Here is a 6,000-nt window from a genome sequence, read left to right as displayed (position 1 = left end):
CTGGTACCGTAACAGTTACAGCTGAAACAGAGCCTAATTAGCAAAGTAGTAGACAAGACCCAAGTGATCTGCCCTATAGACACTACTGAAACTCATTCAAATCATATTATTTTCTTCCTACATTTAGGGATGAATTCTTAAACAAGAGTGGATTACTTAAGGTACTGCTGCTGGGTCCTGCTGATGGGCTTCCTTGATTGTTGCAAATATCAGTCTGGCAGATACTGCCTTATTTTCTTGAAGTCCTATATTTCTAGACACATCTCACATGGCTTTTCACTGAGCAGTTCAAACACATGCTTCTAAAAGTAAAAGGTAAATCTCAAGGAAAAATGAGATTCATAGCAGCAAACAATGCAAGTTATACTATATCCCATCCTCATTCCCACTTTTGCATTATCTCTGTTTCCATTCTATTTTCTATTTTATTTCTACATTTATACCTAAAACATGTTTCCTACCCAAATTCATTGTTACCTATCTCTAATACCCCTTTAAAACAAAACAAAACAGCACACACTTTCCAAAGCAGAAGGGAAAAGAACTCACACTTTTTTCAAAAGCCTGAAGAGTACAAAAGCCAAATTAAAAATGAAACTATACAGTTCTGAATTTCCTAGGCTTATGCACTTTGGTGACAGCCCATTACTGTTCAGTGCAGACTGTTCTGGCACATGCCAGCTACTGTCCTGCCTTTGGGGCTGGACAGGAGCCCTCACTGTTCATTCCCCCAGAAGCAGCCCCAGAGACTGCAGCAGGAGAGATGACCTGGAGTGAAACACAGGCATCACCATGGGTAAGTGCTAATTAACAGCTGTACCTTATCCTTCCAAAAATGCGTAAGAGAAGTGCAAAACACTGCCTGTTTCCCACCTACCTGATTTCTTGAACATCCTCAGTGAGCTCCAGGCTCAATACATCTGTGGTGTTAACAAGTCGCAAACTGTGTCGGGCAAACTCCTGACCCTGCTACTTCTCCTCCTTCTCATTTCCACTTGTTATTGCCATTCATTTCTGCAGCACTAGCAGCATGATTCTTCTTCAGATACTGAGGACCAAAAGTGGTAAAAAATCGCCTTAGAAACCAGTAGATTTTTTTTTTCTCAGCTCCATGAAGAATTTCTAGTTAAGGCAACAGTCCACTGTCCAAACCAGACACAGAGGGACTTGATCTCTATCCCTGACTGCATAGGCTACTGTGCTGGTATCTGGGCCATTTGGAGGTTTCAATAAGCACTAGGAATTTTTTCATCAAAACTTTGAAAATACCAGTACAGCTTAGAAAATCTGAAGAGCTTAGAAATCTATACAGTGCAGGAAAAGCTGTTTAATTTCCAAAATCATTCAAAGTCTCAGGATCCCAGATGTTACATATCATGTGCTTTAAAAAAAAAAAAACCAAAAATATCTTCTCCTGAATGCTTAAAATCTTTATATAAACTATAAGGAGAAAAAACAAGCAGAAGAGTGAAATTACTGATGTGCTTAACATAATAAGCAGGAATTAGAACACCCCTAATCTGCTTGCTATTCTCACTTATTCCCTGCCACTATCAATCAAATGGGCCATTCACTAAAACTTTCCAAATAACTAGATGTACTTTATAACGCAAATAATTAGATGTACTTTATAAAAACTGGTAACAACCTATGAAGATGCAACTACAGTCTAAAATATTATACCAATTAGGCTTTGGATTTTAAACTCATTTGCAAATTTATTTGAAAATCAACCAGACAGGTATCACTTCAGACCGCAAAGTCTAACTACAGTGATTCTGTTGACTGCAGCTGAACAGCAGCTTCTGCCTGAGCCGGGCAGCACCCTGCAGTAAGAGCAAGATGAAAACTGAAAGCGTGTGTTTTTGCTTATAATTGGTTTCCTGATAAACTGCAACACTAGAGTCTTTTTCACTCCTTAACCAAAGACTTTCAATTACATCAATTCCTACTGATGTTCTTATACAAGATCAGGAGCTCTGCAATGTCTCTTGTATGCCCCCATTTACCAAAAGCACCTGCCTCTGAATTACTTTCTCTCTCTTGGAGTCTGATCTTGCTCAGCAAAATTGCAATACTAAAAGCAGATGGATTAACACTGTACCAAATACTCAGCGCTTGACAGTTACTGGGGTAGAGTATAACTGATGTGTCAGACTTCTGATAAGGGGAATAAGCAAAAACTTCTCCAGACTTCCACAAAGTGTAAAAATCAACACAGAAATTACTCTTTGCTGAAGGTTGCAACCCCGAGTTTTCCTAGCTGAGCTGATAAATGCCTGTCTATACTGAAAGGAAATAGTCTTACAGGAGAAATAAGGATCTTGTATATCCTTCAGTGGGAATCAGTAAGCTTCCTCAACACAAGCTTATATATCTACTGCCTTAGAACTGCCACGTACAGTAACCAACCCGACCCTCTGGTTCTGCATGCTTCTGTCTAGGCAACACGGCTGCCTCCACCAGCTCAGTCTCGGGGTTTTTAATCACACAATCATAAGCATGACTGCATGTAAAAATATTTAAATTCTACATTCAAGTTATACTTCTCAGTGATAGACGACGACTGGATCAGATTTCAGATTCTCTGCATCTTTAGCAGTTTCCCAAGCTCTGAAATTCTCAGCCTTTGATCTCAGGGTATATTACATATAGGATACATCCACTTGTTTCAGTCTAGAAAGAACCTAAAGTTATTGACAGAAGGAATTTTAAACTATGAAAAATTTAACTTGTGGTTTTTTTTCAGCTGAAGTCAAAGTAAGGTAGATACTGAACCAGAACAGGTAGAGTTGGGTCCTTTACTATGATTATGTATTAAAGGCAGTTACCATGCTTGCACTGGGACTGAAATGTGCAGATGACAAATCCTTACAAAGACACAGGCATCATAAGATACTATGTTGTGACATCTTCCTGCAAATGGGGCTCCAGCAGCATTTAAGAGGCATAATTTGCTTTCCTTATGGTCTTGGCTCACAAGTCAGACCCTCTGGCAAAGCTTCCGAAACACAGCAATGTCTGTGCTATTATAAAGGATGCAGAAGTAAAATATTAGCTGCTTTACTCACAGCCCTTAAAACAGGACTGAGGAAGATCCTTCAAATCCACTTGATCAACTGCAATTCCTACTTATACTATTTATATCTTTTACTAAAATTGAAGGTAATGAGGTGGAATAAAAACATTTCCACAATTTAATTTGATTTACTTATTACACCAAAACTGTAAAGACAGAATTCAGGCTTACATAACAGCTAATCAAAACTGATTTTTCTTTTAAAATAGTAGTTTAAAGTTCTAATCACATCAGTGAATATGTTAAAAAAATCACTCTAATCATATAACAAAGGCACCTCAAAACTTCAAATATAACTGCTGACTTGGAGCATCTACTTTGACGTTTAAATGCAGCTTTACTTGAAATTCAGAGAGAGAATATTAAATACTTCAGGCACTTTTATAACATTGTAACTTAAACATAAAATCACTAGTCCATTCTGAAGATCTGAAGAGGTAAGTTACCTGTGTCCACACATACAGATACAGATAGTATAATCGATAAAGATAACATCACCTGAAGATATGCTGCCAAGACAGGTTGCCTCATTTTTTTCTTCACAATAGTTCTGCCAAAATATGGCCATTTAGGCTGAAATACTCTATTTCAGCTTTCCTTGTAGGCTGGTTGCGTGGCTGGTTGGTTGGTTGATTTATTTCATTCTAAAGCAAAAGATGCTCAGTTGCTTACGAAACAAAGGTAGGATGAAATGTACTTTGGTATGACCAAAGCATTATGATATTCTCTGTATATTAGAGCACAGATTTGATATTTGATATTTATCCCACCAAGGCAGCCTTCGCTCAGCCATGAGAAGTTTATTCTGATTTGTCCACATTATAAAACTCCAGAAGGTGTTGCTCATGTTCAGTCAAGGTTATCGAAGTTTAGCATCCAAATTCTCTGAAGACTCCCCTGCCCTGAGTATGTTCTCTTCCTATCCTGTTCCTTCCTGGTGATGGATTAAAGTAGCCTCATGCCATGGTCAAGACCACTTTAACAAGGGCAGGATTTTTTCCTGCATTTGTCCCTCTTGGTTGAAATGGGTCACCCCACACTAGAAGAGCAGAGACTCTTTTCAACGATCTCATGGTTAGCACCCACATCAGGTCAAGAAGGAAGAAGTACCCTGACCACTGAGGGCAGAAAGGTCTGCAGCAATAGACTTCTTCCTTAAAACCACTCCTAATATATTCCTTGGCAGCTCCTTATCAGAGGATGCATTTCCCTGCAGTAACTGCTCTACCTAGAGAACAACCACCACAGCTGCCAGTCTGGTCCTGTAACATATTCCGGCTGAGGAAGAAGAAAAGTGAAGATCTTAAGTATCTGTCCTACATATATTGACAACATATTTTCTGAGTATCAGAGGACGAAATTTCTGGATTTTGTATTTTATTAGCTGACATATAATAAAACTACATTCAAAGAGCTTTGATTTTGCAATACCAAGCCATCAGCGCTAAGGAAGTGCTAGAATTAAGCTGCATCCTATGCTCAGCACTTGTGTGCTTATGCAATTTGATATGAGTTTTAATTACAGAGCACACACTTGGGATACACATGTCTGAGACCACCCTCAGCTCCACACGGCTTCTCCCTCAGACCCTGCACAGAAGGGAAGATGTAGCAAGAGGTACATACAGAGTGAAGTTCAAAACTACATTAAGAGAAATGTTAGCCTCAGGATTAAAGAATTTGAATTTACCTAGTTGCATACTCATCTCTGCCTTCAATGCTGCTAAGTGAGTGACATCGGTGGGCGTACTTGACTGTCCAGGTGCTCAGGCTAAAACACCTGGTCAGTCATAATTACAGTATTTGTATCTGTGGTCAACGTCAATTCAAGCCTTTTTCTAACTATATGAAATGCCAGAATCTGCTAAATACATGGAAAAATCATGCTCATGGCCTTTTAAATTCGGCACTCAGAGCTAAGGGGTCCTTCTGGCCTCCATTCTGAATCTCAGCTCCATTTCTACAAAGCAATAATGGAAAAGGAAATATCATCATCTCAACTCATAGAGTTTATGTAGAGAAAAATTATTTGCCATCCTGAGACAGGCAGAAGTTATGGTGATTGCCATAAAAAAAATCTATCTGAAGAAATATGCTTTTTTTTTCTGAATCATATACACTAACTATAACACAGGGCAAACTGCTTAACAAAGATGATAAAAAATATTGAAGGGAATTCAGATGAATATATACCCAAAGCCTACAATGCCTGCATACACGCAGGTAACCAAAATCCTGGCATCTATTAGTTCTTGAATGCTCAAGTCTGCATCCTCCAATACTTTTTTTAGTATAATAAAACCCGCCTAGAATGTGCCGGGCTAGAAATGGGTACCCAAGAATTCAGTGCAGTGCTCAGAACCATATTTGATGGATAAAATCTATTCACCGGCTTACAGATGTTCCTAAAAACGCAGTTCACAAGACGTAAGTGGCCCCAGAACACGTTTTCCCTCCGGTGCCTCTAAAGCAAGGAGGGCATACGTTTCACAGCAGTGAAGCAGGGGCACCACTTCGATTGCAAGTCAGTCGGCCCAGAGCGCACTGCAACAGATTGCAAGGGAGAGTTTCAGAGCACATAAAAATCTAATCAGAGATCGGGATACGCACTGGAAGTAAACAACTGGGAATTTTTAGACAGACAATGGAAAGCAGCAACGATACCAAGCTTACTGAGCAAACATCCCAAATGTTACTCCATATTTTGTAAGAGTATGATAATTTGATTGTTAAAAATCTCTCCGGGGACTTCCGTCAATTTTGGAACCTAGAAGGTTGTAAGTTTTCTGCTCCATTTACCTTGTCTATTTGAATGTACTTCATCTATTCTGAATTTCTCCTTTTCCCCATACAGTTCCTACGGAAAAAGAGGCTAGCCTGGGGTGAGCAGAATATTGGCACAGGATTTAAGAGTCCTGGGT

Source organism: Rhea pennata, chromosome 1, assembly GCF_028389875.1.
Source record: "Rhea pennata isolate bPtePen1 chromosome 1, bPtePen1.pri, whole genome shotgun sequence".
NCBI lineage: Eukaryota > Metazoa > Chordata > Aves > Rheiformes > Rheidae > Rhea > Rhea pennata.
The sequence above is the reverse complement of the archived record's forward strand: the minus strand, read 5'-3'. Positions refer to the sequence as shown.